The sequence below is a fragment of the Equus caballus genome, chromosome 19 (assembly GCF_041296265.1).
Source record: "Equus caballus isolate H_3958 breed thoroughbred chromosome 19, TB-T2T, whole genome shotgun sequence".
Taxonomy (NCBI): domain Eukaryota; kingdom Metazoa; phylum Chordata; class Mammalia; order Perissodactyla; family Equidae; genus Equus; species Equus caballus.
The window spans coordinates 59550397-59578112 of NC_091702.1; the positions used below are offsets into that span (position 1 = coordinate 59550397).

At 40.5% G+C, this 27716-nt stretch overlaps 1 long non-coding RNA gene across 8 annotated transcripts; it reads right to left on the reverse strand.

The window, feature by feature from the left end:
* LOC111769110 (uncharacterized) lies at positions 1-26158 on the reverse strand. Of its 8 annotated transcripts, none has more exons than XR_011428865.1 (7): positions 25929-26149; positions 22848-22989; positions 14723-14926; positions 13193-13342; positions 10859-10976; positions 9889-10144; positions 5-489 (listed from the first exon to the last, which is right to left on the reverse strand). It is a non-coding gene; the product is annotated as an uncharacterized lncRNA (long non-coding RNA). The 8 variants fall into 8 exon arrangements; XR_011428861.1 differs by having other exon boundaries at positions 35-489; positions 14549-14926; positions 25929-26115; XR_011428862.1 differs by lacking the exon at positions 9889-10144 and having other exon boundaries at positions 35-489; positions 14549-14926; positions 25929-26122.
* Positions 26159-27716: the final 1558 nt, after the last annotated feature.

A 27716-nucleotide genomic window follows, 5' to 3' on the forward strand; every position in this document is an offset into this window, starting at 1 on the left:
TCCATCACATTGAGAATCATTTTAATAGGGCATGTTAGTGATGACAATCATTTATTCTCCTCCATACAGCCTTCTTGGAGAATTTGACCCTCCATAACATGGAAGAGACAGATCTCAATATCACATATTCCCCCAGCAATAGTGCATTAGATACTTGAACAAAGAGTTTGACCCAGAGACTGTATTAATGGCCACAAAATCTAGACATATACGGTCATATAGCAACTGAGGCCACCATGGAGGGGCATTCATTGTGGGCCATGTGTTTTTGATAAACAGAGAGCATTAAGATGACAGAGGATGTGGTTTTGGAAAGAGGGAGAGTTGGAGAAATAAGCGGCCATGGGCTCTGATGTCTTCCTAGTTCTGAGTCCATTTCAGCTGTGAGGCGAGGCCTTTCTTCCTGCCCTTGGACTCTGGAGTCTCCCTGGATCTGGTCTTCACTTCTGCTTTCTCCAGTATGCTTCTGTTTCTTACAATTAAATGGTCCTTGAACATCAGGACAGAGAGTGAAAAATAAATTAGTGAACGCCCATATGTTTTAATGTTTAGAGATCTGGTTAATCTGACAAATATAAATACAATTTATTTATTAAAATACTGTCAACATACCAAGATAGCCAAATATTTTTAACATGTTTATTCTTTGTTGAGGTTTAGGAAATAAGGATTTGGAGTTCGTAATATTCTTTATTTCAGATCAGCTTTCTGAGTTGTAAATGGGTGAGTTGTGTTCCAATAAAACAGGCAGTGGGCCAGATTTGGCCTCTGGCCATAGCTGGCTCACCCCTGGACTGAACAATTAGAAACCCGTGGGCCTAAGCAACTTCAGTTTTAGTGTTAGTTTTCCCAGTGATTCTTTTGGAAATTCATTCAGTGTTTTTCAGGCATGTTTTTTAGTTTATCAAGCGAGATGTGATAATAATTCTAATTAGCCTCATAGAATTTAATGAGGAATATTTAATTAATCAGATTAAATGAGATTAACTATAGTAAAGTAGTAAATACAGTGCCTAGCTCAGAATTGATTCAACAAATATTGTCTATGTCAGACTTTGTTGTAAGCACTGGAGAGATATCGGCGGGGGGGGGGGGGGGCAGAAACCAAAAGTTAGTAATAAGTGCTATTGTTGCTTGTGAGAGGTGGATGGAACACTGGAGAGAAATGCATAAATTCTATATATTTCACTGAACAACCACCTATTAAATAGTAAGCTGTTAAAAATCTAAAACTGATAAATTAACTGCCAGGAGCTATAAATAGCCCTACAGCAAGAGGGGGAAAACTAAATCACACTGTAATTGCTGATAAATATAATTTAGCATAATGTTATATGTAAAAGATGTGTTTAATATATTAGGAAAATCTTTTGCTTCTTTGTTCACATACAAAACTACGATTTACCTGTCAGTTTAGATTCATTCAGTCTTGAATGCAGAATCTCACCACCTGTGTGCCAGATAGAGTCTAGGCGGCTTTAGTTAAGTTTCTAATAAAGTCTTGACTGGTGAGGATAAAGATATAAAAAGATCAGCGAGCCACAGACCTCCCTCTTGTGTTTCTTCCAGAAAAAGGTCAAGGGTCGAATGATAGAGAGAGGTTTATATCATTGTTCTCTTAACACAGTCTGAAGTTATCTTCCAGATTGCAGATAAAGTTATTGCAGATAAGACAAAGGAGCTACCCTGTACACTGGAACAGCAGGCCTCTGAGTCTGAGAAGTCCTCACGCTGTGTGCTCCAAAGTAGGGGGCTTTGGGAAACACCCAGGATTTATTCGGCACCTTTGTTAAGAGGTCAAGCCTCTCTGCGAATCATGTATTTACTCCTTTCTGTCTTTGCAGCATCCCCCGGGGGAAAACAGGGGAGGTGGAGAGAAAAGGAGGAAGAACATTTCCTTTTCGCAAAAGAGGATAATTTAGCCACGAGATTTTACTTCTGATGGGAACTGTAGGCTGCTCTGCCCTGATGATGAACCCTTAGAGTTAGGCGGCCAATAGCCACCTGAGGGCTGGCCTGGCAGCTGTTGGGAAGTGCTCTGAAAGGGTCCCTGCTTTCTTCCTTCTCTTCCATTTGGAAACAAAAATTGCTCCCAAAAGAGGTCTCTGGTAAGCTGGACTCTAGGCTAATGCACCTGATAGCAATGGCTTGATCACCTGGCCTGACCCTTTAAAATGCAGATACCTGGGCCCAACCCTAAACCCACTGAATTAGAAGCTCTGAGGGACATGTGTGTGTGCGCGCGCGCGTGTGTGTGTGTGTGAGAAAGAGAGAGAGAGAAGGGAGAGGAGAGAGGTGCATATGTTGTGGGGTGGGGGAGGGAGTGTCCAGGAATCTGCATTTTTTTCTAGATTCCCCAGTTGATTGGTAAGCAAAGATAAAGGCTGCTTTCCAGAAATGCTTTTCAACTAATCCTTCCGCACAACACTGCTCCATTCTTGTCATTAGAAGGGGTGCTGTGTCCAAGGCTGCTGCGGCATCAAAGAAATATGTCCTGAACTTCTGGAAAAATATCTCTGGCCGGAAGAGGTTGACAGTGATGGAGCTGGTCTACGAGCTTCCATCAGTCCAGATGGGCCGAGCTGGGCAGGATGAGGCAGATAGGGCTAGGCTCTGGCAGTTCCACAGCAGGTGTTTTAATCTGGGGTCCATGGGTCCACCCAAGGGACTATGGAGGGGGAAACGTTTATGTCTTCATTTTCACTATTGTTTAACTGAGAATTAGTATTTCTTTCTACTATGCATTTGGCAACAAATCACTTCAGTATTAGCTGTACCTGTGAGGCTGTCACCAATAGAAATCACAGATATTTCTGTATCACGTTTCGAGTTGTTATGGATAACTTGAACTATCATTGACACTCATCGCAACTTCAAATTGCAGTTGTTTTTAGACTTGTCACTGGCTCTTTTTAAAAATGTTAATAGGGAAACACTTATTACCCTATCACACATTTAAAAACATATTTTGATAACTATAATTCAATAGAGTTGGTGGCCTTTGTAATCTCATAACTCCATTACATACATTTAGAAACATAGACTTCACCCTTTCTCAGAATAATTTTCTAAATGTATGTTATGTGACATCACATATGATTGCCAAAGGAGTCCATGGAACTTAAGAAAAGTTAACAACCTCTGTTCTAAAGGAATCTCAACCATCAAGTGGCTTTTGGAACAATGAGCAATGAACATTTTGAGATTTTTGTTGGTTTAACCCTGTGTTAACAGTCATAATATACTGGAGATTTCACAGATATTACCTAAACCTCTCAGACTAAGGACAAACACTTCTTCATCCTTGCCCATTTAACCAGTTTCACGGTAACTACCCGAGTCAGCCACGGAATCTATTAGTGTCATGATCATTAACTCAACAAGTGCTCTTTGGCCCCTTCAACATGTGAAACATTCTGCTCCTGTGGAATGGAATAGAAGAGAACCATGAGGCATATTTCCTGCCCTCCAGCACGAGCTCTGGTAGTTGAGGTCATATGATTAGAGGTTAAGTAGGGGAGCACTGATGCCGGGGTTCAAATCTTTTCTCTGGCCCTTACAGCTGAGTGACTTTGGGCAAGTTGCTCTCTGTGCCTCTGTTTCTTCACCTGTAAAGTGAAGATGCTGCATGGGTGTGCTCAGGAGAGTACTTGGTTTATGGTAAGCATGCAATAAATGTTAGTTGTTCAATAGACGGAATTCTGGCCCACAGCCCAAGCTCCTGAATCAGAATCTCTGGGAGGTTGGGCACGTGCGGTTTATCAAGCTCCACAGGTGATTGGGATACACTTTAGAGCAGTGTTACTCCATATATTTTTCACTATTGCTCCTCCAAGAAGCCGTTCTAGGCATGTTTCTCCTAATTGCCCCCCCATGAAATTTTAGTACCATAGATGTATACTATATATCTGTTTCCATACTTTGGCCCTTTCAAGGATGACAAACCATTGTGATATCTAAGATTTTTGTGCCCACTTCGTACTCTGAGAACCAATTTTAGCACCCTCTGTTGAGAACAAACTCTAAAACAGTGGGTTCCCAATCTTGGCTGCACATTAGAATGAAATAAAGAAGCTTCTAAAAAATACCTGTACCTGGGACATCCCCCGCCCAGCCCAGTTAAATTAGAACCTCTAGGGGTAGGACACAAATAAGAGAGTCTTTTTAAAGATCCCCAGATGATTCCAATAGCAACCCAAGCTGAGACCACTGCTGTAGAGTTTGAGATCCTCTTGCCGGAGATTAAAATCTGGTTGGCAAACAGCACCTACAAACATGACCATAAACAATGCAGCAAGGAAGGGAACAGGGAGTGCTATGGGAGTTCAGAAAAAGGAGAAACTGATATGGGGTGTTCTGATCAGTAGCAGCTTTGTGAGCTTGACTCAGATCAGAGATCATCCTGGATTAGGGTGGGCCTAATGACAAGTGTCCTCAGAAGAGAAGAGAACGGGAGAACACACAGGGAAGCAGGCCATGTAAAGACGGAGGCAGAGATTGGAATGATGTGTCTGCTTAAACCAGAGAACATCAAGGATTGCCTTGCCAGCAACAGCAGAAGCTGGAAGAAGTGATGAAGGAGCCTCTGCTAGACTCCTAGGAGGGAACACAGCCCTGTGGACACCTTGATTTCGGACTTCTGGCCTCCAGAACTGTAAGAGAACACATTTCTGTTGATTTAAGCCACTAGTTTGTAACAATTTGTTAGCATCCCCAGGAAACTAATACAGGGGACGTTGAGGAAACCAATCTGATAGAGTGAAGGGACCGTAATAATAAAATTGGAAACAGGTGGCTTCAAATGGGAAGGCTATCCTTTGCACAGTATACTGCCTGCAAGGAGAACAGGCAGAGGTCTGGGGATAGAAAGTGCCACCTGATGAAACCAGTGTCACTGGAGGGTTCATCTAGCAATTACTGCTGTTTAATTTACAGGTAGCAAATAGAGTTAGGGAAAGTACTTACAATTCTAACAAAATAAAGTAAAGAAGTAAGGAATCTGGATTAGTAGGATGGCTTCAGAAGGAAAAATAAAGAAATGAGTTCACGCAGTAAAGTTCACAGGAAGAGCAAGGAAGGCCTTGATACCTGATCTGTATGACCATGAAGAAGAGGAATGTTTCAGTAATGACTTTAAAATTGGAGCTTGAGTATATGCTGTGTATTCCATCTAGAACCAAATGATATATTGGCTTTTACTGATTTATGTTTTAATTTAGTTTATGTTTTTGTTCAGCAACTTCATTGAGGTGTATTTTACGTATAAGATTCACCTATTTCCAGTATACAATTCAATGATTTTTAGTAACTTTACCAAATGGTGCAACTATCAGAACATTTTCACCCCCCTTATAAGATCCCTCATGCTCATTTACAGTGAATCTCAAATTGTACCCCCAGCCCCAGGCAACTACTGTTCGACTTTCTTTTTGCCCTTTTTGGGACATTTTGTGTAAGTGGAATCTCACAATATGTGGTCTCTTGTGTCTGGCTTATTTTACTTGACATAATGTTTTGGAAGTTCATCCATCACATAGTTTCTTTATTGGTGAATAGCATTCTATCGTATAGATGGACCGCATTTTATGTATCCATTCACCAGTTGATGGACATTTGGGTTGTTTCCATCGTTTATTGGTATGAACATTCTGGTGCAAGTCTTTGTGTGGACATGTGTTAATTTCTCTTGGGTAGATACCTAGGAGTAGAATTGTTGGGTTGTATGGGAATTTTATGTTTAGCTTTTTAAGAAACTGCCAAATTGTTTTCCAAAGTCGCTGGAACATTTGCATTCTCACCAGCAATGAATGAGGGTTCCCATTTCTCCACATCCTTTGTTGTTGTCTGTCTTCTAGCCATTCTAGTGGGTGTAAAATGGTATCTCATTGTGGTTTTAATTTTCATTTCCCTAAGGAAGAATGATGTAGAGCATCTTTTCTTGTGCCTATTAGCCAGCCATTCATATATCTTCTTTGGTGAACTGTCTGTTCATGGCTTTGCCTATTTTTTGATTGATTTTTTTGTCTTATTATTGAGCTTTAAGAGTTCTTTATATATCTTGGATACAAGTCCTTAATCTGATATGGTTTTGAAAATATTTTCTCCCAGTCTGTTGCTTGTCTTTTCACTTTCTTAATAATGTACTTTCAAGCCCAAAAGTTTTGAATTTTGATGCGGTCCGATTTATCTTTTTCTTTCTTTGTATGTACTGTGCTTTAAGTGTCATATCTAAGAAATCTTTGCCTAACCTAAGATCTTGAAGGTTTTCTCCTGTATTTTCTTCTCAAAGCTTTGTTGTTTTAGCTCGTACATTTAAACCTATGACCCATTCTGAGTTAATTTTTGTGTATGGTGTGAGGTGAGGCTCTAAGTTAATTTTTTGCATGTATATTCAGTTGTCCAACACCGTTTGTTGAACAGAATCCTTTCCCCAATGAATTGCATTGGTACCTTTGTCAAAACTCAATTGATTATAAATATGAAGATTTATTTCTGGACTCTCAATTCTTTCCCTTTGATCTAAATCTGTCTTTATGTCAGTACCACACTGTCTTGTTAACTATAGCTTTATGGTAAGTTTTTAAATTGGGAAGTGAAAGTGCTACAACTTGTTCTTTTTCAAAATTGTTTTGGCTATTCTAGATGTTTTGCATTTTCAAATAAATTTCTGGATCTGCTTGTCAATTTCTGCAAAAAAAGCCTTTTGGAATTTTGGTAAGAATTGCATTGAATCTTAGGTCATCTTAACAATATTAAATCTTTCTTTCTGTGAACATGGAATGTCTCTCCATTTATTTAGATCTTCTTTAGCAAAGTTTTTAATTTCTCAGTGTACAAGTCATGCATTTCTTGTGTTAAATTTATTCCTAAGTATTTTTTCCTTATGTTATTTTGAATAGAATTGTCTTCTTAATTTCATTACTGAATTGTTCATTTTCTATATATACTAATTATCTCACCTATTGCTTAATAAATCCTTTTTAAATTAATAGATTGACGTGTGAATGAGCAAGAGAAAAAGTTTTAGCCCAAGGAGAGAGAAGGAGGTAAGCTTAAAGAAAGATGTATACAGCATATATGTAGTATTTATTAATTTAGCATTTGTGAAGGTCTGTAACATGGGTAGTTTGTAACAGAGTTTATAAGGCCTACCTCCTGGAGTGGTTGTAAGGTTGAAATGGAACAGCAAATGCAAAGTTCCTGGCACAAATATAAACTTCAAATGCTCTGGGGCTGGTATTCAGGAGGGAAGCATTTTGCTCAGAAGTGAAGCTGGTTTAGTGCTTAGAGTTTCCTGTCAGTCTGGGGAATTGTGGGGTTGTCAGGACTGTCCCTCATAAATATTGAGGCTTTCCTAACTACTTTTCTTAGTTAGATCTCTCTCCTGCTGTTTCTTTAATCTCAGTTTTCCTTTCCCTTCTCCCACTTAAGTCAATTAGAATGATAATTATTAATATTTGGATTCATTTCAGATAATTTTTAGAAAGTAAATTGATGCACTTCTCTGTTGAGTTTTTTGTTGCCTTAACTGGAACGGCACTGATTTTTCATCTTGTACTTCATTCACATGACAGGAAAACCTTATTCATTCATTCCTTCATCATTTCCCATTTATTGAGTGCCTACTATCTGTCAGGCTCTGTGCTAGTTGGGAGGTGATTCCACAGAAACGAATAGACAGAATAAGTCTTTTGCCATTTCCGGGGTAGAAAAGGCTGAGTCTTTCAAGAGTAGAAGAAGGAACGCAGCCAGTGGCCTCAGAAATATTGCTCAGATCAGGATAAATGAGGGCCATGTGCAAGTCCGCTGCTTCATTAAGCTTCCTCTCTGGGTTAGAGATTCTTTGAAAAAGTCATCACCATCTGCCTGATGTGTCTACTCAAAGGCACCTCTGAGTGATGCACAAAATTATGGAATCAAGTGTTTTTCCAGATCCTTTCTTTAAACTTAAGGAATACTGGCCTAAGATCTTCTGCTAATTAACTGTGTGACCTTGAGCAAATCACTTCACCTCCCTACATTATAGGTCAGGCTAAGTGATCTCAGAGGATTTTCCTAACTCTAGATTCTATTTTCCAACTCTTCTTAAGTCCTTGGACTCAGGGTTTGTGGGTGGTAGAGAAGGGAGGGAGGTGACAAAGAAGAGAGGAATCTCTTTCAGATGGCTTCCTGTTTTCAGGATATGCGACAGCCAAGTACATCAGTGACTGAAGAATAAATGATTTAACTTCTTGGTAAGTGTAAGATAAAGAACTGGGCATGCGAGGTGCTACCTCATTCCCTCTCTTTTATCTTTGAGAATAAATTGCTGGGAGCATCATTTCTGGTTGGCTTTTTCATGCCTGAAGTTTGTTTTACAAGGTAGGTTCCCACGTGGGAGGCCTGTGGTTGTCCACTTTTGCACATGACTTGGTGAGTAAATCTGTGTAATTCAGGGGTTCAGTACTAGGATGCCCAGCATTGTTCCATATCTAAAGCCACATCTTCTAACCTGGCCTTTATCAATGACGATGGTTATGATGGTGGTGGTGGTGGTGATGATGATGAGGATGATGATGATAAAGGCAATATGTTGTTCTCCATTGGCCTGATGTCTTTTGATCCAAAACCCAAGTGAGGAAAACAGTAGTGTTATTTATTGGACCTCCACAAACTTCAACACATGTTTTCATCACTAATTGTCTCGAGCTTTAGCGAGGAAAACAGCAGAGGTGGCCTAAAGTTGCTCAAGAAATATTCTGCAGGACCTTTCAAGGTGCAGATCACCAGGTACACAGCCTTTGGAAAGGGAAGTAAGTGGCCAATTTAGAACATTAGAGGAGTTGGCAAAAGTGAATCGGGTGACTGCTTTATTTTATACTTTAAAATTAGTATCTCCTCTCCTGGAACACAGTCGGAGTATTTCTGGAATCAGTCAATCAGTGCTGTCAGGATATAGTGGTTCGGGTATTTTCATCCATTACCCAAAGATCTGAACAATGCATTTGTAGTTTATCCTCAATTTACACTTATAATTCCTATATTATTCCTATAGAAATAAATTATATTCAGTAAGAGAAAAAAACTTTATATTTTATAGCTCCACAAGCCTTTCACTCTCATATTTAAAACAAAAATTGGAAAGGGAAATTCTATATCCTAATTAGTGAGTATCCTGAAATGATTATTCCAAATTATATTTACCGGAAAACATCACTAATTCTGAATATTTGAGAGAGACCAACCTGAAGTTGTCTCACTTTATCCTCTTCCTTGGAAGTTCATTTCAGTGAATCCTAAATGTATATCTCTGGCTCCAGCTCTCCACTGAGGCTCTGGACACATCTTTCTAGCTGCCTGCTGAACCTTTCCAGATTAATAACCCACCTTGAATTCAACAGATCCAAATTCCAACCATAAAACCTACTCTTCCTGCTATAATTTATTACCTCAGTTAAAGACATCAATCCCAGAGTCACCAGGCTTCATTTGTGGGACACTTGTCTGCTCCCCCTCTATCCTCCTCTCTGGTACCCAGCCCTGGCCTCTTCTCTCAAGGTGTCTTCTGCCCCTACCCCTCTGTATTCTTACTGTCAATCCCCTTGTACCATCACTGATTGTGTCCCACCTTGACTCTAACAAGAGCCCTCAGTCCACCTCCTCCACACCATCCTGAAGACTATGACAAGATTTCCGGAGCAAGCTTGCTAAAATAAAAATTGAATCATGTCACTCCACTAATCACATGTATTCAGTCTCCTTGACACCTACAGGGGAGAGTTTAAAGTTGCTGGATAGGACATTTAAAGAGGCCCTCCCATTCTGATTACTGTTTGTCTTTTTAGCCATATTGCCCTCCATCCCTCCTTCCTTGTGAACCCCGGGTTGTCTTTAGTGACCACTACACACCCCTCTCCATCTCTGTGCCTTTAGTCTTATAGTCACAGCTGCTGGCATGCTGTTCCTCTATCGCCACCTCCATCTTGTATGGCCTTACTAAAATACCACCACTTTGGGGCGGCCCCATGGCCGAGTGGTTAGGTTTGTGCACTCCACTTTGATGGCCCAGCGTTTTGCTGGTTCGAATCCTGGGTGTGGACATGGCACGGCTCATCAGGCCATGCTGAGGCAGCGACCCACATGGCACAATCGGAAGGACCTGTAACTAGAATATAAAACTATTTACTGGGGGGCTTTCGGGAGAAGAAGAAGAAGAAGAAGAAGAAAAAAAGGAAAATTGGCAACAGATGTTAGCTCAGGTGCCAATCTTTAAAAAAAATTTTTTTTAATTAAAAAAAAATACCACTTCTTTCGACAGCCTTCTTTTATAATCATCTCTGGAATCATATTTGCCCCTTGTCAAGCAGATACTATTAGCACCCTGCCCTTTCCTCCTGGAACATCATTCCCATACACCACAACAAAATGGGCTTCCAGCTGTGAGCGGCTGCCTGGGCACTTTCCTCTTGTACCTGGAACAAGGCAGGCCACAGGAGCCAGGATTTTTCATTCCCAAGGAGTGGCTCTCAATCAATGAATGAAGCAAGCTGGAGGACAAAGTCCAGCTGTCCTTGCCCCTCAGTGAGGGTAACGGAGGCATTTTCTGTTCCGTCTCCCAGAGCTGCCCCGCAGGCGCTCAGGATGGAGCCTCAGTCACTCACAGCAGGAGTCTGCTCAGGAACGCCCCTTTTATTGTGGGCTACCTTGCTTCCTTGCCCCACTTCCCTGATCCCCTCCTGTGCTTTCTGTGACCCCTCAGATAGACCACTCACATATATACTCTTGTCTCATGTCACTTTCGATGGAACTCAACACAGTACACTGTCTCTGTGCTCAGAACAGGCTGCTTAGGCTCTTCCTATTTTGTAGCCTCATTTACCTTGGGAAACATTCATTTGGGGATCTGTCGGAATGCTTGAGGTCAGGAACAGCATCTTCCTCCATATGTTCCTTTCAACACCGATCACGATCTCTTCCTTGACATAGGTGTTCAACAACTAAGGGTGGAGTGAAAGGGTTTCAATAAAGAGGAAAATCTGCATTATACAACTTAAAAGAAGGAAAAAGTTATATTTTTCAAGGACTTACAGTAACTCTGTAAGAGCAATGACCACTTCATGCAGTAGAAGCTCTCCCCTAACGAGCAGAACAAATTATCTGTTGCCTTCATTCCACACTTTTCAAGTTACCCGGTATTGAGAACCGTATTTCCTTATACCTGTACTGTTTCACCCCCCCAGCCTCTAAGTTCACTGAAGACAGGCCCTAGATTTATGCTTCTTTATAGTACCAGCTCCTGCCTAGCCTGATGTCTTGCATGCAGTATGTGTGCAACTCCAAAAATATTTAAAAATAAAGCCACGAGTTATAAAGCACCTAAGGGTGCCTTAAAATGGCTTATTTTTGAACATAGTTTATTTTTCAATAATCATCTTTATACTATTCATTTTTATGCCTACTATAGGAAGGTAAGAGCAAAGTTCTATCATATTGCTAGTATAAAGTTTAAGTTGAAAGCATCCAAATTGATGGGGTTTTCCTGTACTTTTGAAATTACTTGAGCAATGATTGAATCAGGGTCTCGTAGAAAGTGTGATACGGATGAAGTGTCCAAATACTCTAATTTTGTAGTCTTCTTCCTTTAGCTTTTTTGCCATAGCCTCTAATGCAGTATTTATTCACATTTAGCTCTCTCTTCATTCCAAAGAGGCAGTCTACAGATCTTATAACTTTTCCTGCAGCCAGAAAATCGAATTCACCATAACAGACACAGCTGTGTGTGTTCCCCAGGCTGCTGTAGACATAACCCTTGAAAAGTTAGCTTAGTTAAAGGAAATAAAATAATGCAAAAGATAGGGAGAAAAGTCAGTATTGTATGGCTTGGACCCAGTCATATATTTCTTATAAAGTCACTCTTTTCAGTGTTTGGGATTTCAGCTTTACTTGAATCATCAGCAAGTCCTGGTAGGTCAGAATTTCACTACGGCCTTGTCCCTCAGAAGATGGCGTTAGAGGTTCCTCTGCCAGTGGCACTGGCAGCTGAGAAGGGACAAATCAGGGCTTGGTCAGGCAGTACTCACTTCCCTTCCCTGGGTGATCCACAAATCTATATGATTTTACATATGGAGATAAAAGTCAAATACTTTTGAATAGATTGTGCATGTGGATCTGTGCAGAAGGCTTGTGGATGTCATTGTGGTTGAGAAGCAGTTACTCTGTGAAAAGGAATGCGGATCGGATGCAGATGTATATAAAGAAAAACATTCTGCATGAAACTATACTCACAGGATTACAGTTCTGGCATTGTTTTCTTAATGTAAAATAAATTTTGGATTAAATAATTTTGAACTCTGCAAGATTTTAAAGTTGTGAGTAAGGAACAACGCATAGTTCGTCAGGGAGTAGCAGTTGCTCTGAATGACGATCTCTTTAGGAAAATATTGTAACCGGGGGTAGGGTGCAGAAGAGATTTGCCAACAGGGAGGGATCTGTAATCTAGATATTGCATTGTTACACTCAGGCCTGGCTACATAATCTGACGCCTGATGCAAAATGAAAATGCAGAGTCCCTTGTTCAAAACTGATGAAGAATTTCAAGACAGCAACAGCAGAGCTTTCAGCCACGTTGTGGGAGGAGGGCCTGTGCGAATGCACTGGTCCCACACCCAGGAGGCTGGTCCTGGTTACCACCCTTTGATTGAGCTCCTTCTCCACGACAAGGCTTCATTCTCAGTGGTTCGTGGCCAGTGAAGTGTCCCTGGATACACATTAGATATCTAAAGGACGATTGAGCCTAGAGAAGGGCTATGGAAACATGATTCCGTAATTTCTTAATATACCAGAATACCTAGGTACACCACAGCAGGAAACTTCAGAGATTTTTTGGGTAGGACTGGCTCTTAATAGAATTTCAATAATTAATCCTAGAAGGATATTCTCTCATTCCTTCCCACGTGATTATCAGTTGTTAAAAGCCAAGACCCCAATCTTGGAATCTTTTTGGGGTTTTAGGCAATTACCTACCCCCACCCTGCTTGGGAATGAGGGAGAAATGGCATATATATCCATGTTATTATTTCACTGTGGCCTTTCCCGCAAATCCCCTTGATCTCCCTTGCTGGAGCTGAATCCTTGCACCCCTTTTACTTCAGGACCACCAACCAAGAGGGTCTAAACAGTCTCCTCTAGGCCTTTCCCTTTTTCCCCATCTCACCCCTTAGGCAATAGAGGGATGAGATCTTCATGAGTTAGAGAGTTTGGTCTTCTTTGCTCCTCCTGCCTCAAACTCCGTGCTTCTCCTTGTCTTGAGGCTCAGTTGTATCCTTGAGTTTATCTTTGACTTGCATTAATTACTTTATTCTCCCTGGGAACAGAATGAGGGAATTGAACAATTTACATTTTCTCTTAAAAGTAGAATAAAGACATGGTAGGTATGTCACCCACCTCTGCTGTATATTCAGTTTTGCGTTTCTGAGCCGGGTGGGTTTCATGTATCTACTAAGCCACACATAATTTGAGAACAGCATGTATTGGTAATCCTGAACAATTCCAAGAATAATTCTATAGGAGTGTCTCCAAATTTGATTAGAATTCTTTGCTCACTGTCATCATGTTTCTCCCAAGTCCTAAAAACACAAGTGCTATGTGAATTAATTTTATTGTAATTTTTCTAATTAACATCTTTAAAAAGCACTGGCTATTATGCTTATTGGTGAGCTCCTATGACAAACCAGGGCTTTCAACTGAATTTTAAACCAAGTTATGACACTGAGCAAAGCAAACTTACAAACATATTGTGATCCTTGTTATCAGAAGCAGTTAAAAAATAAGATATGAAAAAGGTCTTTTTTTGGCAACTTAAATTTTAACATCTATTAAATGAGAATAAGCCCATCTATCCTCTTAATTCAGAAGGAAAATGCTTAAGTTTTTTGGAATTTTTTTTAAAATGAGAAATTTAATAAGAAAATAGTGTTACTTCTACTGCTACTATTACAACTGTAATTATATGTACGTGTTATTTTAGTTTTTATAATCCATGACCTCTTAAGGCCCAGTTGTTTTTTGATGAACTAGAATTTAGTTATGGATTTTTCCATTGAGGTAGATTTTCATAGAGCCTAAATTATTGTTTAATTGATATTTCTACTTGGAAATTGGTAAGACACATTGGTTACACATTACATGTATAGATCCATGCTAAAAGGGTAGGTTTATCCAAATTACTTATTCCATAGGTGTGAACCTATACTGCACACAATTTTCAATCAGTTATTCACAGAGTAATAATACTGATCTATTTCACAGGATTTGTGTATTTTACTTAATATGTTTAAACCCCAATTTTTTTAATAACTTTATTGCACTATAATTGACGTACAAGAAACTGTGCATATTTAAAGTGTACAGTTTGATAAATTCTAACATGATTAGGTGCCCTTGAAAGCACACCACTATCAAGATAGGGAACTGATCAATCACTCCCAAAGGTTTTCTTGTGCCCATTTGTAATCTTTCCCTCCTACGTCTTCTCAAGCTCCCCTTCCCACCATCCCAGGCAACCACTAACCTGCTTTCTGCCATGATCGCTTAGTTAGCATTTTCTAATCATTTTTTGTCAGGCTTCATTATTCACCATAATTATCTTGCGATTCATTCATGTTGTTTTCAGTAGTTCAGTTCATTTTTATTGCTGAGTAGTATTCTATTGTACAGATACACCATATTCTGTTTATTCATTCACCATTGAATACGTTATCCTCCTCTCTCTGTTCTTCTCTTCTTTAGGCAGAACGTAGTCTTTAGTTCAATCCCGCCTGCAGGAGTCCTCATTGTACCACAGGAGTTTGGCTGTCGGCACATCTAGATCCACGTCCCAGCCAGGTTTCCTGTGAGCTGTGTGAACGTGGCCTTGGTGGGCTTCCTCTCAGGCCTGCAGTTTCCTCACCTGATAGCGAGCATAGTAACATGTACCTTGTAGAATTGTCGTAAAGCGTGTGGAGCAAAACTTGGCACACAGGAAGTGCTATTTGGGTGGCAGTTATTATGATAACTACTATTGTTATTATTACAATTTTTAATTCTGTTACAAGTTTGGTAGAACCTCTAGCCTACAATAAACCCGCAATAAATGCTACCTATTATTATGAATTTACTGATATTACTACAGCACCTAACAACTCTCCATTCCCTTCCTTTCCTTGTCCCTCCTATGTTTGCAGTCTCTTCACTACCCTTGGTACTAGGACTGGTCCCCATGTCACCTGACCGGGTGGAATAGGGAAAGCAGTGGTTCCCAAAGAAGGATCCGGGGCCAGCAACTTCACCACCAATCTGGGAACTTGTTAGAAATGCAAATTATCAAGCCCCACCCTAGATGGAAGGAATGGAAACTCTGCAGGGTGGGGCAGTAATCTGGATATTAATGAGCTTTCTGGTGGGTGGGTGATTCTGCTAAGGCTAAAGAACCAGCGCAGTAGGGTAACCACTGGGCCTGGGCGGGAGTTAATGCAGGCCCAGTTCACGTCAACTTTACTGTTAGCAAAAGCACACCGTTGACTAATTGAGCTTAATATCAACTAAAACCCCTAAGTCTTTTTCACACGTGTTGCTGCTAATCCCCATATTTTCCATCTAGTATTTGTACAGGCTTCTTTTTGGACTGAAGTATAAGTCTTTACATTTATCCCTATTAAACTTAATCTTGTTAGATTCGGCCCATCGCTCCAGTCATGTTTGGGGAAATTTTAGCTTGGCTGGAATGAACCATGACAAAAAAGCAGGGCCCAGAGAGGGAGGGTGGGGTGCTGCAAAGACAACATCCTTTCCTATGTCGGCTGCAGACTGGCCAAGGAGGTTCTGGCTATGGCAGTCTCCTAATGAGACACTTGAGACCCGGGGAGAGGGGGTAATTTCGTTTCATTTATTGAGCACCTACCAAACTCCTGGCTGTGAACGGGGTACCGCTGATGTACTAAATAGCTGTCTCTTTGGTGTCAAGTGTAAGTAGAGGTGAAGGGGTTTTTATTTTATTTCTTTTTGTTTTTTGACGTGTGAGGCCCAATATACCAAAACTTTCAAGTCTCTCAAGGAAGAGAACTACTGTTTTTTGAGTGTCACATCCTTTGCTATGTCCTTTGTTTACACTTCCACATTTAATGTTCAAGCCAATTCAATGGTATAGGAATGATTACCCCATTTACAGTTGAGGAAACTTGGAATCAGAGGATAATGCATTTCCCCAAGGTCACACAGGTAGTTAGCAATTGAACTAGAGGAAATCCCAGATCTCTATGGGTTTAAAGAACATGCTGCATATAGGCTTTCTCCCTGAGATCCAGAAAGTTAAGCTCGTTAAATACCAAAACTACCAGCAGCTTAACCATAAACTATGGATGCTCTTGGGGTGATTTATAATGAGCAACTTCACAATCCCAAAACATCAAAATATCAATAAGTGGCCCAATCTAACTGTGCTCACAGTCCTACATTGAAAAAAATCCTATGTTTGGGTTTATTCTTATGTGCCTCTTTTAAAGTGTTAGCTACAGATTTCAATCAATATCTATCACAATATTAATATTGTAACTACAAGTTGTTACCTCTGGCAACCAAATCATTGGAAAGAATATAATTTCCTCCTCCAGGGGGCGAAACTCACCAGTGGAGTAGACTTGAGTAGCAAGTAATACCTACTACGTTTTACTGTGATATAAAATGTGCATTTTAATAAAGTAGATTGTAGTGTAATCGAAAGTACACCGGACTCGGAGTCTGAAGATGAAAATTTGGTTCAGTTGCTAGTTATGCCACCCTGGGCCAAAAATTTATCTTATATAAACCTCAGTTTTGAGATCTGTAAAATGGGGATGATAATGTTCGTGGAGTTATGAGAATTAACTGAGATAATATCTACGCAGGAAGGTGCTCTGTAGTCTGTTAAATGTTTCACAAATATGTTATTATATTTTTTGATACTTACCTATTTTACAAGTTGCCATCAAGACAAGAAAATGGGAACTATTTTGTGTATTTCTGCCACCTACACATCTACTTAATCGATAGAACAGAATTCAGTTTTTGAGCTTCTCTGAAAATGCTTCCATTCTTTCAGCTTCTTTTTAAGAGTAGAGCTTCCAGTAGAATTATGTAAGAACAGTGTGGTAGAACTGATACTGAAATATGCGCTTCGGTTTGTTAACTTGCATTTCAAAGATAAATTCTCTTTAACCAGCACTAAAGTTGTCAGTACTCCTGGCATCATCATTATAAAAGGTGCCTGTCTGCCTGAAGGCGTGTGCTATGGTTAGACAAACTGAGTTAAACTGATATCAATTCCAGTTCTTTCAAGCTTTCTGTGTAATACAGACAGACTTTGTATGAATAAGGAAAAATAAAGATATGCACTTAAATGCCTAGATTTGAATCCCTGCTCTATCCTTTGTTAGTTGTGTGGCTCTAAGCAAATGACAATCTCTTAAACTTCAATTTCCTCATCTTTAAAATGGGGATAACAATTGCACCTTCCTAAGAGAGACGTGGTGAGAATGAAATGCTGTTTGCCAGTAAAATCCTTAGTACGATATCTGTACTTAATGCTCAGACACTATTAGTTATGTTAAAAGATAAACTGAGGCATGTTGAAAACTTTAAGTGTTTATTTGAGCAAAAATCAACTCAAATCAGGCAGCACCACCCCGGAAGTGGTTAGGAGCGCTCCACAGACAGGAGCTCCAGGAGAGAGTGGTATAGAGAAAAGGTGGAAGCAAAGTCAGGAAATTATTGATCGGCTGTAGTTTAAAGCCTAGTTGGCTGTTTTTGATTGGTTGTCCTTAGGTTTCAATTTCGTAACCTTGAGGCGCTTACTGGCTCAGATTTTTAGTTTGCTTACAGAGGCCTCCACGGCTTAGAGCCGCCTGAGTCCAATGCTCTCCTTGTCTAGTTAATTTAACAGATATTATTGGAGCTAAGTACTCTATACTCCAATATCAAGATCCTAAGCCTTTCACCTCTCCCTTCTGGGCTCCATACCCTGCAAATAATGAGCTTTCGTGGGTGATACTGAGTAATATGTGTAGCCTGGAAATCATTGTCAGTCACCCACACTACAGTGCTTCCGTAGCTCCCTGGAGTCACAGAGGCAGGAAGCCCAGACTTTGGAAGTCATTTAGACCAATGACCTTATTTGCAAATGAGGGAACCGAGGCCCAAAGAGGTTAAGTCCTACCCAAGCTATAGGGCCCATCAGTGACGAAGATGGACTAAAATCTGGACTCCATACTCGAAGTATGTCACTCTCTCTCCCCTGCACCGCCTCTCCAGACTCCCTGGGCACCTTAATCTCCTCTTACGCTTGCTTTGCCAACAGGACCATGCTGATCTGGCCTGCTGCCAGCTTGGGCTGTCCGGCTTCAGCTACGTCTTTATGGTTAATCTTGTTATTCGTTTCCTCTGTTTTTCTTAGCATTTAAGTTTCACGATTTATTTACTAGGGAAAAAAATCAAAATACTGCCTTTATTTATTTTTCCAAATAAAGCCTTATTTGTGCCAACAAATGAAACCAGTAAAAGCTTCCCTGGTTGGAGTAAGGATGGGGTTGTGGGCCCACAGGGCGCTATGCTCAGACCCTTCTCTCCCATCCCTTCTAAAGTGGTCCCTGAGGGAGTTCCACTGAACTCTTAGGGCATCTCTTAGCAACACAATTTAAAAGTTACTACCTAACACATGCACTTAACAGTGGTTATTCCCAGGGACTCCCAAATGTCAGGAGAGACTCAGGCCACTTCCGTATAAAAAAATACAGAAATGCTAAAGAGGATTATGCAAATTTAAAGGTTTACACTTAACAGGTTAACACTTTAACTCAGATACAAAACTGATGACAGCATGTGTGGCCTCATTTTGACACAGCATCAGAGTTTAGCTATGAGGCACTTCACTCCCACCCCCGACTTTTCTACTGGCCCTGACTGTTCTTCACTGGGCCTGTGCCTCAGTCCTCCAGTTCCACCTCTGCTCTCTCACTCAACCATCATTTAATGAATGTCCCCTGTGTGTTAAGTTCCGTGGTAGGTACTCAGGCCACAAAGATGAGAAAGACACACTCTTTGTCCCTTAGGCAAATCGCAGAGCAATAAGGGAGCTAGCCCCAAAGATGGCCCCTATGGAACCAGGAACCATGCCTTCTGCTCTTCCTGCCTTTGAGTAGTCCCTGGCCTGTGACTTGTGTTAACAGCAGTGGAGGTGACAGTGTGGGATTAGCATTTAAGAGGACCTGTGGCTTTCGATTCCTTCCTTTTGGAATGCTCTTTTTTGGGAGCCCTGAACTGCTGTGCAAGAAGTTAGGCTACTTTGGTGGAAAGACCATGTGGAGAGACCTCTTGGAGAGAAAGAAGCCCAGTTTTCCCAGCATCCCAGCATGAGCCCAGTCTTCCAGCTATTTCAGCAAGGGCACCAGACATATGAGTGAACCATCTTGGAAGTTCCAGCTTAGTTGGGCCCTGCAGTTGACTGTAGCCCCAGCTGACATCACATAGAGTGGAAGAATTGCACAGTCAACCCACAGAATTTACAGAGATAATAAATTAGTTATTGTTTAAACCACTACGTTTTGGAGTGGATGGTTGCATGGCAACAGATAACTGAAACAGATGAGTAAAAAAATAATGATGATGCGTGTGGTGAGTACTAACATTCAGGTATGTACAAACTGAAGTGGTAGCATTGAGGAAGTATTGACTATATAGTATTTGCCTAGGGACTAGGGGTATATAATGATTCACAGAGGAACTGGCATTATGTCTGAGCTGGATCTTGAGCAATCAGTAGAATTTTGCCAGGCAAAGAAACTAGCATGTATAAACATAAAGAAGCCTAAAAGATCATATTTTCATAGAGAATAGTATATAGTTCAGTATGGGTTTGGAGATGAGGCACCACAAAAGTATATTAGAGCCAATTTATAAAGACCTTTTCTTGTCTAATATTATCCTTAGGCAATGGGAAGCCAATGATGGCTCTTGGGCACTGCCATGAAATGAGCAGTTACCATACCTGTTATCTCAAGCCTCCTTCTCCTTGGCCATTTAACATAACAGATCACCTCCTCCTTCTTTCTCTTCTTCCATGGCCCTATCCAGGTTCTCCTCCTGCATTTCCAATAGATGCTTCCTTTTAGGCTTCCTTATCTCCACAATAGCATTTTCCCATTTCTGTCTTTAGTTCTCATCTCATCTTTCCCAATATTCTCTTTTGGCTGCTACTGAGATTTCTTTGCAGAAGAGTCCAAATCTCTGCCTCTAGACTGGCCTTACTTTCTAAATGTCACACTATCTCAGACAAGTCTAAAACCCAACTCAGTCCTCTTCCCTTCTCTACTTCCCCCCCAAGAAAATTCAGCCCCTTCTCTTCATTTCCCCATTTCTATAATTTCTTTCTATTACCCAGGCTTACAACTCAGAATCAAATCTTCAGTTCGCAACTTTCTGACATAATCTATCAGTCAAGTTCAATTGTTCCTCCTTTACATTGTCTTTCCTATTTTGCTCTTTCATTGCTCTCTTCTTTATAATTTCCTTAAAATCTAGTATTGATCTTGTCAATCTCCTGCTGAATTATTTTTTTCAAGGCCATTTGTCTTTGTGGCTGAAAAACTGGTCCCTCCAGAATCTGGTCCATATCTTTCTTAGTTTTCAATACTCTATTTCCTAAACTCACTGCTTCATAGTACAGCTACTAAAGAGTCTTGATATCAAGATGAATGTGGAACCCCTTCTCTATGTCATATGTTCTATGTATCACACCCCATTTTTATCTTGCCAAATTATTAAGTTTAGCTAAATGAGGATGAGATTCTTGGTAGGAAAGAGAGAATGAAAAAGAGGTGATGTGTTTGCTTTTTCTTAGGGGATTAGAGAAAGCTAACTGGGGAATGGAAGATAGATGCCTCAGGGCTGAGGATCAAGTGCTTTTCATGGGTTGGCAAGGAGGAATTGTTTGGGAAGCCTACTAAAAGCACAGATACCCAGGCCCTACTGCCTACAGTAGTGGGTCTTCAACTTGGCTGCACGTTGGAATCACCTGGGGAACTTTAGAACAATATTGATGCCTGCCTCCCACCACTGGTGAGCTAATTGGTCTAGACTATAGCCTTGGCATCAGAATTTTTTAAAAGTTGTATGGGCGATTATAATGTGCAGACAACATTGAGAACACTGCCCTATAGGTACTGTTGACTACATCCAGGATGGGGACAATGAAGAAAGCCCTGACTTGATTCTTGGAGCCAGTGCCATAGATCAAAGCATCTGTTTCCCTGGGTATTTCTGGAAAAGGATTCAAAAAGTGGAACGGCAGCCCCAGGATGGTGACGGGATGGTCACCAGAGGATTGTTCTTATAGACAGGGTCATAGACTGGCTTCTGTGTTGAGGCTAGTGGATATGCTGAGTTCATCCTCACACCGTCTCCTCACCATGGGATTCTCTCTCACGCTTTTTCAGTTCTTTCTTCCCAGAAACTAAACTGACTTAGTTTCCTCACTGCTTCTGCTCCAGCCAAAGTGGCCTGTTTGGTGTCCTCCATGATTTTTCACTTTCATTGCCTCTTCCTTAACCTGTTTCTTAGCTACTTACGTGAAAACCTTATCTATTCTTAATACTCAGCATAATTCAACCACTTTAGTGAAAACTTCTCTTGCATATCATTTAGAATTGATCTCCTAGAAATCTGAATGCCTGTCCAGTGTATAACATTATCATTGTGTGTCTTTTTTTTTTTAAAGATTAGCCCTGAGCTAACATCTGTTGCCAATCTTCCTCTTTTTTCCTTCTCCCCAAATCCCCCCAGTACATAGTTGTATATTCCAGCTGTAGGTCCTTCTAGTCAAGCTATATAGGATGCCATCTCAGCATGGCTTGATGAGCAGTGCTAGGTCTGCACCCAGGATCTGAATGGGTGAAACCCTGGGCCACCAAAGTGGAGCGTGCAAACTTAACCACTTGACCATGAGGTTGGCCCCTGTGTGTGTCACTTTAACTTGCATGTGATTATTTATGCATTGGTTATCATTGCCTGATGAGTAATGCCTCTATTTAAAACATGATAAACATATACATATGACTGACATATATATTTACATATTTCTAAAAATTGAGGGCAATGGCATTTCAATACCTGTGTGTTATACTAAAAGTCAGTTATATTGTTAAGCTGTACAAGCAACTAAATCTTAGCTATTGTATTAGTTTGCTAGGGCCATAACAAAGTATCATAGACTGGGTGGCTTAAACAGCAGGGATTTGTTTTCCCACAGTTCTGGAGGCTGGAAGTCTGAGATCAAGGTGTTTGCAGGGTTGGTTTCTTCTGAGGCCTCTCTCTTTGGCTTGTAGATGGCCATCTTCTCCCTGTGTCTTCACAAGGTCTTCCCTCTGTGTGTGTGTCAGTGTCCAAATTTCCTCCTCGTATAAGGACACCAGTCATATAGGATTAGGACTCACTCTAATGACCTCACTTTAACTTAATTACCTCTTTAAAGATCCTATCTCCAAAAGTAATCACATTCTGAGGGGACACAATTCAGCCCACAAAGCTATCTTGCTACATTGTTGACACATCTTATATGTCAAGACTGTATGTAAATTTTAGCACATTGAAAACAAACAAGGAGAGAGATATCTACTTAGGGTTCCATGTTTGTTTTATGATCGTGCTAATAATTTTGCTTTGAATGATGATTCTGTGCATAAGACTGTAGGCAAGAAAGGATAAGCAGTTACAAACTTAATTTTAATTAATTATATTGATATTACTTGTAAAATTTTTGACATAATTTCCCACATAAGAGTTTACTTTTCAAGGAATAGGCATACCTGAAGTTAAAATGAAAGAACATAAAAGGCTTCAGGATATAGTTGAAAGAGGCTGGGATTTGTAGGGTGGCCTTGCATAAATCACTCCTTTTCTGAGCCTTTGTCTCGTCATCTGTGAAAGGGGATGTTAGCTACTTTATGTCTGAAGGTGGGATGAGAAAATGAATGTTAAAATCCTTTGCAAATTGTAAAGCACCATTCAAATATTACTCATTATTATTGTGACACGCCAGGGAGAAATTTAGAGAGAAGCCTCTAGAACTGTATCATTCCCCCACAAATAAGCAGTTAACAGAGACTCAGAGAAACTGAGAGTAAAATGCTCCAAATAAAACCCAGCTGACTTCTGTTGCTTGGCTTTATTAAAGTCTACCCATAACAGGAGTACATGTCTGTTCTGAATGAGGTACAAAGAGGAACCTTTATCATTAACAATTCCTATGGTTACTGGGAATTAATTCAATGTTGAGGAAGCCCTTTATGCATATGCTTACAATATGCATAGCATGTATGGGCTGTCCTTAAGGTATTCACAGTTTTATAGTAAAAAGTCAGACTCTACCTACCATGTGTGACAACATGGGTGAGCCTAGACATTACGCTAAGTGAAATAAGCCAGTCACGGAAGGACAGATACTTTGTGATTCCACTTCTATGAGGTATCTCAAATGGTCAAACGCATGGAAACAGAGAGTAGAATGGTGGTTGCTAGGGGTGAAGGGGAGGGGGAAATGGAGAGTTGCTGATCGATGGGTATAAAGTTTCAGTCATGCAAGGTGAATAAGTTCTAGAGAGCTGCTGTACAATGTTGTGCCTATGGTTAACAGTACTGTATTGTACACTTAAAAATGTGTTAAAAAGGTAGATCTCATGTTATCTGTCCTTAGCATAAGAAAAAGTCAGAACCCAGAACAAGAGTGGGATAACCAGGCCTTTTCCCTAGGCACTGGCATTGAAAGGGCCCCTATGTTTTTAAATCATACTTTTTAAAGGTTGTGCAAATTTTTAAGCCACTTCCTATTTGTTTCCCCTGAATCTCTAGTCAAGGTGGCAAATTAGCCTTGGGCCCTAGGCCAGCCTCCTTGGCTGAGATGATGGAATAGGAGACCAAAGATCAAGACTGGGAAGCCCATTAGTGCCATCAGGACACCTCCCCCCAGCTCTTTTCTTCCCCACACTACTGATTTGAGGGTCCTGTTGTTTTCTTTGCACTTGGGTCAAAGTTGCTACTTACGGCTCTGAAAGGCATATGGAAGGGTCAATAGCTATGAATTCAATGCCTGCCTGATCATAGGTCCTCAATGTTAAAGGCAATAAATGTGGTAAGAAGTTTGAATACACACTGGGTCTATACCATAGTAAATAAACCCTGTATATATTTGCAAATCCTTTCTTCTGGTCCTACCTACCAGTCAACAACAACTGGCTATCTTCTTTACCTTTTCTTTTGTTCGTCCTGTTTACTGAATACCTACTATAACACTTGTCACTTAGTGAGTAACTATCTCAATGGAAAGGATAATAAGAAGGGCGGCTAAGGCCCAGATGACTCAAGCAAATCATGTTAAAACAAAGCAGGACCCATTGGAAATTATCTCTACGTTGGCTGTTTCACCTCTTGCAGTCACCTAACTTGTCAATGGTCCCAGAGCCATGGAGAATGGACAAATCAGCTAGGCAGTGCCTGGAAGGTGCCTGGAAGATAATGTTGCATAGCCTGTTTTTGCATAATTAATTTCTTCTTTTAAGAGTTGAAAGGCAAATGTAAAGAGCCAGAAATTCAACCCAGGAGACTAGGCCAGACCATAGCCCCTCCAAGTCCCACGCTGGCTACCTGGGAAGTGAGAAAAAGTGACATAGAGCTTGAGGGAATGACTCCTTTAGCCAATATCAAGGCTCATTAAGCTGCAACTAGCCTAGAAAATAGCGGAGATCTTCTTCGGGATTAAGGACCAGTGCTGCTGCCCTTGCTTTTTCGGGAGAGTATGGAAATGAAGAGTCCTTCTGACAAAGATGAGGTTGTTGGAGTGGTGATGGCAGCCAGAGAAGCAATCCTCATGACCTCTGTTGAGCAGAGAAAACAGCTGGCCAGCTAATATTTTCATCAGCTATGTCTTTGCCCAGCTGCACAGATGGGTACTTAAATTATATAGTAAATCACCAGCATTCCAATGTACCCATCAAACCCCATCAGTCGTGTTGCTTAGAACCTTTAGGATCACAGGATCTTTAAGTATTTTAGTCACATTTGGGCCAGTTTGATTTTTAATATAATATATTACTTGTGGTTATAAAGAAAAGGAATCTACCGGACAAGGAGAGATAACACTTGTATTAAACCCCATGTTATAGCTCTGATTCTTTCTCTTTGATGAAGACCATGCTTGGCTTCTTAGGGAAGAAGCTGTCTTATCTATGAATGAGAATTGTTGCTATCTAGCCCCAGCGTCTCCTCGAGGATAAAACTGAAACTGAGCTTTTTGAAATATAAAAGTAGTATTTGTATTTCTTACAGATTGTAAGGAGTTTCACTTCATCAGCATTCAAGTGGTCTTGTATCATCCATGATGACTCAATAACAACATGTCTACAAATTATTCAAGCCCTTTCCATGAGTCATGCCATGTATTATGGCAAAGTCAATTTTTCCCTCTCTCTTGAGAAAATAAAAGGCTTATTTTTCTTATGAAAAAGGTTAGACACTTGGAAATTTATAAGAAGGAGATTTTGCTAATAATATAAAGATTATTAACATTTTTAAAGTGAATTAAAGACTTGTCACTGAGGTACAACTAAAATCCTAGAAACCAAAGACCTCTACCTGGTGGAATATGAGCACTGATGTTATAAGGATTTTACAATGACTCTTAGAAATGCTGGCTCCGAGGTGTATGTACCCAGGTGAAAAGAGGCTGCTGTATGATCTGTGTAGGTTTGGAACCAGTTTGACACAAGTATATCCAGAGAACCTATTGTTATTGAGAGTGAATCTAACCCTTTTGAAGCCTTCTCTACCCAACTAGCCAACTTCCCTCTCCTTTCTGCTGGCCAAGTTTTCAAGAGTACCAGGGGTAAACTTACTCAGTGCAGAGAATGGGTTGGGATGAAGAGGTCTGGAATGACTGATCCACTCAGGATTTTCATCACTTCTGGTTGGCGCCTGGTGTCACTGTGAAGACTGCCCAAAGTCCAACAGATGCCTATTTACTCTGTGTGATGCCCTTGCTGGTCTGGATGCCTGTCAGCCTCACACTGGGGCTCCGAACTTGGACTTTGAACTTCTAGGTCTCTTAGTGGCATGCAGACATTCTGCCATTGTTCACCACAACAAAACCTTCTATGAGTCACTATGTCATCATGGCTAGCCTTAGTCACACGCTGTAGAGACCACTCAACAAGTGTAGGCTGGGATACCGCCCTCCACTTGCCCTTTCCTCAAGCATATTTCAGGGGCCTCCTTGGCAGTTTCAGCTCCTGAGCCTTGGGCGAGACCACCCTGTCTTCCCTTCCAAGTCTATTTAACTTTGAGTCTCAAGGAGCAGAGGTTAGTGATTTGGGCCTGTTGCTGCAGAAGGCCTGGGCTCCTTTTGCAAGCTGATCTATCAACTTCCAAGGTCGAGTTCTCTTTATGAAGTCATGAGGCAGATTATGTTGAAACACTTTTTTAAAAGTTATTATTACGCCCTGCTTTTAAAACCATCGATACTTAGTTGTTTACATAACTAAGAATTTCCTTTCAAATAACTCTTCTCTGAACTAGAATATTTTTTGCAGATAATTTGTAGTCTATACATCTAGACATAAGAGTGAGTGATGTAATTTTTAAGTACTTCTTCGCCCCCACCAACAGGCGCCTCATTTATGCTCAATCATAATAGACATCCTAAATATACAAATATCTTCCCAGTAAATGACGCAGCCTTCACCACATTGCATAAGTTAAAGGCTTGCTTCATTTCTTTTACTTCAACACCCAAATCTAAGTCCTACCAACCAAATAGGATATACCACTAAAATATATCTACATATAACATCAACTATCTCAAGATATCATCAAACTATGCTGCCAAAATATATCTTGAATTGCTCCATCCCCATAGCCACCCTCTAGTGCAAACACATCATCTCTCACTTGGACAACAGGAATGGCTTCCTCACCGCTCACTTGCTGCCATTCTTGCCATGCTCCAATAGATTTCCTTGCCATAGCAAGAGATGAAAGCCTAAATCAGAACGTTGTCACTTCCCAACTTAAAATTCATCAAAGACTTCTCCTAGTTTTTATTTCTCAAAAATGAAATGCCTTTGCCCAGCTCTGGGCATTTGTACCTGTTGCCTAGTCCTGGCATGCCTCTCTCCAGTTCTTCACACAGGTGGCTCCATCTCAACCTTTCGGTGACAGATCTCATATTGCTGTCGCAGACAGGTCTCCCCTGACCTCATTTCTTAGGTTGCCACCTGCAGTTACTCTCTTAACATCCTCTTTATTTCCCTCACGGAATTCTCATTTTAGTGTGATTTCTAAATGGAATAAAGGTAAATGTTTGGTCTGCAATATTTACCTGACTATTATGCTCATGCCTTTTTTGGGGAACAAATTTATCACCATGCTCTGTATAATTTTAAAACCTGCTTTTTATAATATGAAATCATAAGCATTTCTTAGGTTATTAAATATTCATCTAGAACATGATTTTTAATACTTCATCATATTGATGTGTCACAATTTCAGTAACCAGACTCTATTGTTAGAAATTTAGATTATTCCGAGACTTTTACAAAAGAGTTGGAGAAGACCAAGGTAATTATTAAAGCCCTGAAAAAAATGGAGCTGGGCTTTGGAAATTAAGATTATAGTCTGAAAGGAGA